The sequence below is a fragment of the Scyliorhinus torazame genome, chromosome 18, assembly GCF_047496885.1.
Source record: "Scyliorhinus torazame isolate Kashiwa2021f chromosome 18, sScyTor2.1, whole genome shotgun sequence".
NCBI lineage: Eukaryota > Metazoa > Chordata > Chondrichthyes > Carcharhiniformes > Scyliorhinidae > Scyliorhinus > Scyliorhinus torazame.
Window position 1 is genome coordinate 53,937,560 of NC_092724.1, and position 8,555 is coordinate 53,946,114.

Consider the following 8,555-nt stretch of genomic DNA (forward strand, 5'->3'; position numbering starts at 1 on the left):
AAGACCCGAGTAATGAGGATCAAGGGGCTGATTAAGCACACTGGGCTAAATAGGTGGCTTGTAATGCAGAACAAGGCAGCAGCGCGTTGAATTCCCTTACTCCCTGAACAGGCACCGGAATGTGGCGACTAGGGGCTTTTCACAGTAACTTTATTGAAGCCTACTTGTGACAATAAGTGATTATTATTATTATTATTATTATAAGGAGCCAAAGAGTTCAGACCTATTGTGCAGTGTTCTGGGCCTGTCACTTACCAGTCTTTTCCTTTCACCAATAAAGCCCTTTGTTAACTATTGGAAGCCTCCAGTGGGTGTCGAGCCACCCCAGTCTCCTTTGGCCAAATCAATTTAGAGGTATCTACACTTGTTTCCAGCCTTAGGTCCCCCTCCCCCCTCTCTCTTACAGCACCAAGGGGCAGCACGGTAGCATTGTGGATAGCACAATTGCTTCGCAGCTCCAGGGTCCCAGGTTCGATTCCGGCTTGGGTCACTGTCTGTGCGGAGTCTGCACATCCTCCCAGTGTGTGCGTGGGTTTCCTCCGGGTGCTCTGGTTTCCTCCCACAGTCCAAAGATGAGCAGGTTAGGTGGATTGACCATGATAAATTGCCCTTAGTGTCCAAAATTGCCCTTAGTGTTGGGTGGGGTTACTGGGTTATGGGGATAGTGTGGAGGTGTTGACCTTGGATAGCGTGCTCTTTCCAAGGGCCGGTGCGGACTCGATGGGCCGAATGGCCTCCTTCTGCACTGTAAATTCTATGATAATCTATGATAATCGTACTGCTGCCTGGTCCTATCTCACTTACAAAAAATATTGCTTCTAAGGTTCTTTTTTTTGAAAGTAAGAAATAAAGACAAATTTCTTAATGTGAAAATTATTTGTGATGTTGCTTTGTTTGTTTATGTTCTGAAAGAAATGGTCTTCTATTGATTGTCTTGTTAACATCTACACAAGGAGTATAATTGATTTCAGTGGCAGACCAGTTAACTGTACAGTCAGTTTAGCGCATAATATGCACTGGCAAAATGATAGGTGTTTACTTTGCAGAACATCTCTACATATATCCAATAGATTTAACGTGGTTCTACATTCATTCCATTTATACATATGAGTATATTTATGCTGCACACGAGCATTCTTCCAGCTCTCATCATTATCACCTCATCAGAATTTTCTCCCTCATGATTGTGATCAACAAATCCTAGCTGTTTTTCTCAACTATTCCTGGTGCTAGCAAGTTCCACATTCTAGCCATTAGAATAAAGAGTTTTTTCCTGGATTCCTGATTGGATTTCACTGAGTCACAGAATCCTCAAGAGTGCAGAAGGAAGCCATTCGGCACATGAGTCTGAACCGACCCTCCGAAAGTGCACCCCACCTGGGCTCACTCACCCGCCCCATCCCCGTAAACCCAACTAACCTTTGCACACTAAGGGGCAATTTATCATGGCCAATCCACCTAACCTGCTCATCTTTGGACTGTGGGAGGAAACCGGAGCATCCGGAGGAAACCCACGCACACACTGGGAGGATGTGCAGACTCCGCACAGACAGTGACCCAAGCCGGAATCGAACCTGGGACCCTGGAGCTGCGAAGCAATTGTGCTATCCACAATGCTACCGTGCTGCCCCTTGGTGCTGTAAGAGGGGGGAGGGGGACCTAAGGCTGGAAACAATTGTAGATACCTCTAAATTGATTGGGAGACAAGGAGACTGGGGTGGCTCGACAGACATGGACAGAATATGCAAATCCACATAGACAGTCACTCAAGGTCAGAATCAAACCCAGGTCCCTGGCGTTGTGAGGCATAAGTGTGAACTACTGTGCCACCATGGCGCCAAGGCAGGGAGGGAGTTCCAGGACTTTGACTCAGTGACAGTGAAGGCACGGCGATACAAGATAGTCACCAATATCAGCATTCTTATATTAATGTTCAGATGTAGATTTTATAGGGCAATATGGTTTTCAAGGACTCCAATTCAGAACTTGAGGCAAAAAAGGTTTTCCTGCTGTATTGTATGAGGAAATCCTTTCTGCATTGGGATAGTGGATGGAAATGCCTCAGGATTCTAAAAAGGTGCAAGGGATCAGAAAGTTTTAATCAGATGGATCATCAAACTTGGACCAAATTATTTATTTATCTGTCTACATCATCATGTGGTCAGTCACTATCTTAATTCCTGCTGCTGGGAGATTTATGCCGTCTTCCGTCTTGCCTGTTCCAATCATGCTTGCAGCTTCACACAATTGAAGTTTGGGTTACCTGATCGATTTGGGTTTGGTACGCATGGAACAGCAGCAGCGCCCGAGAGTTGAACAGATTGAGCATTTAACAATGTACAGATCAAATCTCCAACCTATCCTGCTGTTTTTTTCTCCCCTTGATGACTTAGTTTCTCCACAAAGAGAGTTGGAGATCCAAGCATTTACAGGCAGCTGCTGATATTGGCACAATTTTCTCTCCATGGCAACAATTAGCCCCAAACTGCCTCCAGATAAAGCAATTAGGCTTTGTGACCTTAAAGGCATAGTACATAGTACACAAGTCCAGATTAGCAGTACCTTTCCTCAAGGTTTGTTCCTTTATACTTGCCAGAAATTAATGCATTGTACATTGTAACTCGCCTGTTGTTAAAAATCTCTGCCTCCCTCAGTATTATCCCAGCAGAGATCTATTGTGGTAATAAACGCAAGACTCATCTGGAAAGTGTTTCAGATGAAAAGTAATTGGTAGATTGACTGGGAAGATTGAAAAGCTTCAGATGAGACAGCCTAGAGGTGGAAAGAAATGGAATATCGGCGTCTTCACTTATGAGAGATGGATAACATTGCCATGATAAGGCGAAGGCAGGATGAAATGATAATGTTGTGTAGTTCAACGACCATTGCTGTCAGATATCTGTTGATGTTACAGTGAAAAGCAGATTAATTTCTGGTTTGCAGCACCGATCTTATCAAGCAGTCCAAATGTGGAGTTTCCTTTCAGAAATTAATGTGCGATGGATCCTGCTTGACAAGACACCTGCAGGGTATAACACTTATAACCGTCAAAATTACTGTTGGCGACATTATTGTCCATTGTCTGTTGTCACCATGTCCAATTCCTCTCTGCTACTTTCAGATTGGTTTTATTCTGCAGTGTTGTGCCTCAGGAGAAAAAAAAACTAATTGTCCCACCTTGCATAGAATCATAGACAGAAGGAGACCACTCGCACCCTGACAGTGCTGGCTCTTCCAAAGAACGATCGTGCTCAGTCCCACGCGGTCATTTTTTTTTTTTTGCTTGTAACCCTGTAAATTCCTCAGGTTCAGATACCTACCCAACTCCCTTTCAAAATCAGTTCAGGAATCGACTTCCATTTTGATGTGTAAACTGGCCCCACGCATGTGCGGCGGGCAAAATGACACAGGGCTGAGGTTGTGCTCCCGATCTGTGTGACCTTCTGTGGGCCCACAGCTCTCTGAGATTTCACCGCTCCTCCAGTTCTGGTCTCTTGCACAATCCCGATTTCCATCGCTCCGCCATTGGCAGCAGTGCTCTATGCTCCTGAATCCCCTTCCGAAACCGATCTGCCTCCCTACTCCATGCTCCTTTAAGACTCTCTCTAAATCCTAATACTTTGGCAAAGCTTTTGGTCAGTTGTCCTATTTATTTATGAAGTTTGGTGTCAACATTTTGTCTGAATATGCTCTAGTGAAGCTACTGGGAGGTTTTGTTATATCAAAGACACAGTATCAATGCAGATTTAGTGTTCCATCTCCATGGACGCCGGCGGGACCGGAAGATCCCGAGGCAGCCAATGGCGAGCTGCTTCCACCATCGGCAAACATGCCGTGGCATGAGTTGGGGGATGGGGGGCTGGCAGATCCCACCCAACAGAGTAAAGAATAAGCAGATAGAGCAAAATAATAAGAGTAAGTAAAGAACAACATTGAGAATATTTTACTGAACAGAAATATGTAACATGATTAAGTCTGGCCTAAATTTCAAATGTTATCGACAGTGGAAACTGTGCATTGCCAATTGCCCAATGTAATGCAACTTATTTCATGTGTATTGCGCTCATTCTATGGTGATGCCACCATATCTAAATCATCACAATTGGCTCAGGAGCCATTTCTGGCACAAAGGACTGAGAAAATTATTCATATCCCCAACAATAACTTGAACCTCAATAGAAAACCTGAGAAGTAAAGAGGAAACTTGCACTTACCTCGTGTGGTATTATCATGACTGTCAGTACTGCAAGGGTTAATGAAGTGTCGAGAGTAGCCACTAGAGGGAGCTACAGTTACAACTATATAAGGCAGTGATGCTAAGCCTTGTGGGAGAGTATGTGCAGGAGCTATCTAGTGAGAGTCAGAAGTACAGATAGTGTAAGTGAGTACAAATCATAGTTTAAACCAGTAGTGAGATTAGCTGCAGATGAGTGTAGTATAGATGTTATTAATCAACTGTGTATTCTTTAGGAGTACCTGCCGAATCCAAGTTAGTAGTGTTAATAAATTCATAGCTTTGTTTAAGTTCAAACTATTTTGTGGTCTTTGTGAACACTATGCCAACCATCCTGAAATAAGTAACACAAACAACACCACACCTCGCACTTGATCGCATCGTCAGGACATCAAACTGTGCCAGTCGATTTGCGCGAGCAAGTTTGCAAAAACAACAGATGAACGACAGCCCAAGAATAAAGTTCAAACTTCAGAAGACTAGCGACACCATGGTGCCAGTGGAGAATCCAGTGGCCCCAACTATCTTGCAGATCTGTTTCTCGAGTGTCGTGAATGTGAGTGGCCCTATAGTTCACCAGTGCAGCAGCATGCAAGTCATAATCAGTCTGCATAGTTTTCTGGACAGATCACATTATAGAATCATCAATTCTATAATTACTTAATCTAGTGGGATTAGTATTGGCCTGCAATTGTAAAGAGTTGGCATAAGACCTGGCGTCCATTCAGCCTCTTATCCAATTATCCAGAATCTAAAACTAATGGCTCTGCCGTGCTCTCTTCCCATCTGCTTCAAATATTTAACTAATTCTCCCTTTAAAAAAGCATTTCATACTCCAACCATGCTCTGCATACACATATGTCTCCTAACCTATTTCCTCACAGTTTAATGGTGATTTTTAATTAATGGCCTCTCTGCACTGATTCCCCATCATAAGCAATATTCTTTACCCCGTCAGCCTATCAAAACCATTTATGACCTGAGACCCACTAACCCTGTTCTGTCTCCATAGATACTGGTAGTATTTTCCGTTTTTATTCTCTCACTGTTGTCTGCCCACAGCCCTTGTATGACTTGACATAATATCATCCATAATGTTCCTTTGATTGTGATGAGGCACCTTCGGTGCAACGTGTTCTATGTAGAAAACTTGAATATTATTGCACTTTCTGGAATGATATTTTGAAGTGCTTTGTAATGTCCTTTCAGCTATTTTTTGAATAAGGTATATTTTTGCAAAAGAAGAATGATTTGTGGGCACAGGCATTATATTGATGAGCTGGAGGAGGAGAAGTGAAGAGCCACAAGGTATCAGGAGTCGGAGTTGTGAGAAATGACTCCAGAAATTTAGAGCTGTCCGTCTTGAAAATAGACATCTGCGTCATGAACCTATAGAGCCATATAGTATTCACAGGCACCTGTTTTGTATCAGAGAATACATACCTGCTAGTAAAGCATCACGTGCTGTGTAGTGACTTCAGCAGAGGATTTGTGCGGGCTTTGCAGTTCTCCACCTTAGATTGTAAGAGCAACACCTCTTCCCTCTCATTGTGTTTCAAAAGAATTCAGAGTGTGGGCACCTCCATACCTTTTCTCTTTGCCATGATGTGGAGATGCCGGCATTGGACTGGGGTGAGCGCAGTAAGAAGTCTTACAACACCAGGTTGAAGTCCAACAGGTTTGTTTCAAATCACTAGCTTTTGGAGCACAGCTCCTTCATCAGTGAATGAAGAGGTGGGTTCCAGAAACATTTATATAGACAAAGTCAAAGATGCAAAATGATACTTTCAATGCGAGTCTTTACAGATAATTAAGTCTTTATAGGTCCAGACTGAACAACTGGAGAGAGGGATAATCCCAGGTTAAAGAGGTGTGAATTGTCTCAAGCCAGGACCGTTGGTAGGATTTCACAAGCCCAGGCCACATGATGGGGGGGGGGGGGGTGAATGTAATGCAACATGAATCCATGGTCCTGATTGAGGCCGTAATCATATGTGCGGAACTTGGCTATAAGTTTCTGCTTGGCGATTCTGTGTTGTCGCGCATCCTGGAGGCCGCCTTGGAGAACACTTACCCGAAAATCAGAGGCTGAATGCCCTTGACTGCTGAAGTGTTCCTGACTGGAAGGGAACATTCCTGCCTGGCGATGGTATTGCGATGTCTGTAAAGGCTTAATTACCTGCAAAGACTCGCATTCAAAGTATAGTCTTGCATCTTTGACTTTGTCTATATATCTGTTTCTGGAACCCACTTCTTCACTCACCTGAGGAAGGAGCTGTGCTCGGAAACCTAGTGATTCGAAAAAAACCTGTTGGACTTTAACCTGGTGATGTAAGACTTCTTACTTTTCTCTTTGCGGCAACAAAGAAATATGACAGGAGAGAAAACTGGCAATGAGGATTGAGGTAGAAAAAAAATCGTTGGAGGAAGACATTTGTCAACTAAATAGAGAAGACAGTATCGCGAGCAAAGGAAGATTCTCGGGACTGTACACACATACACACAATCACGTACATACATATCACGCCGCCAATGCTGAAGGCTTGAAAAACAATTCTGACTGCAACTGTGAATAAGAAGACCGATAGTCGGGAAAAGCCTGTATGCCGTTAAAGTGGTTAGGCTGGGGCTGCAGACCAGGCTCATTTTACAAAGCTAAACGGGTTGCGAAGAATAGGGATTTTGAAGTCTGTACAGGCCAAAACTCGTGGAAAAAGTAGAACTACAGTTCGGCAAAATGGGAAAAAAACAAGTTGCTTGTAATAAAGGGGATCGTTTGTGCCATACTTTCCATTAAAAAAATCAGAAGGGAAGAAATTGGTTGAAGATAGACCCCAGGAGCGGGGATCTGAATTGGAGGGAAAACCGGGTGCCATGGATACACTTGATGAAGACTGCAAAACTTGAGACTCATGTGATGAAATATTCTAATTATATCTCAAAGCAAATCAGACACCGGAGGACTAAAGGTCAGCAAAGCTTTTCTGCTGCAAACAAATTTTATGAAACAGTGGCTTGTTTCCCAACTTCTCAGTTTATTTTTGTGTGATCCAATTTCAACTGTTGGAAACTCAAAAATACTTACCTGAGTTGAGGAACTACAGTTCCTAGCAGTCCTAGGGCTTCCTGCACCATGCCAGGTCGGAGAAAGGACGCACATTTTTTGCAGCTTGTTGAATTCACCGTCTTCGGGCCAGAAACCGGTCCTCTGAGCATGCGCAGAAGAAACGGGAGAAGAGAAGTGAAATGGCGTGAAAGGCAGGTCAGGTGACCTGAAACCAGAGCAGAGTTAGAGAGGGTGTCTCAAGGAACAGAACATGGAGACAGCGACAAGAAGAAGTCCCAAACGAGTGAGTGGAACAGAAACAGATCCCAGAAGACAGTCCCAGGTGAGGGACAAGAGCAGAGGTTAGAAACAGACACAGAGGAATAGGCTACCAGTTAAAGAAAGCGCAGTGGGGAGCAGATCTGAAGCAAAATGGGTCCAAGAGAAGCCCAGAAGATCCAAGGAGGCAGCCAATGGTTGGTGATTCCTTATCGCGGGCCTTTGGGGCAGTGGTGTTGTGCTTGAGACTCCAGAAGATCCAAAAGTGTGCTTGGAAGCTGAACTTGATGATCCAGGAAGAAGGAATCTCAGAAGGCAAGAGTGAAATCCTGGGGGTGAAACCTGGCTGAAGCCATTTGAGTGAAAGCGATGTGTGGGAGAGAATTATGTGATGAGTTTCAAACACGGATGTTGGAAACCCTTACGAGAAAGACAAGAATTTCAGTGAGATTGGTTGGTTCACTGTGTGATTATCTTCTGGGTGGTTTGTTGAAAAAAAACCATCGGGATAATATTTCCGGTCCTGCCCACTACGGGAATCATCGCGCGTGGGAAGGAAAATTTGACGAACCATTGAAATATCTGTTGACTTGGGATGAAAATTTCCAATCCAGGGGCGGGTGGGACCGGAAGATCCCAGCCATATTGTCTGCTTTGGTCGCATCTGTCATTTAATTTGGAGTGTGGTGTGTCTCGACTACATTTTGCCAGTTGGTTCACTTGTACCACATACTTAATAATAATAATCTTTATTGTCACAAGCAGGCTCACATTAACACTGCAATGATGTAACTGTGAAAAGCCCCCAGTCGCCACATTCCGGTACCTGTTCGGGTACATGGAGGGTGAATTCAGAATGTCCAAATTACCTAACAGCACGTCTTTCGGGACTTGTGGGAGGAAACCGAAGCCCCTGGAGGAAACGCACACAGACACAGGGAGAACGTGCAGACTCCGCACAGACAGTGACCCTAGCCGGAATTGAACCTCGGATCC

General features: G+C 44.1%; 1 long non-coding RNA gene across 1 annotated transcript in view; it reads right to left on the reverse strand.

Moving 5' to 3' along the window:
- The window catches only part of LOC140394811 (uncharacterized), an 83,082-nt gene extending 75,669 nt beyond the window's left edge, over positions 1-7,413 (reverse strand). The window contains exon 1 of the long non-coding RNA XR_011936016.1: positions 7,320-7,413. This is a non-coding gene — a long non-coding RNA (uncharacterized lncRNA). The remainder of the gene's footprint in view (positions 1-7,319) is intronic.
- Positions 7,414-8,555: the final 1,142 nt, after the last annotated feature.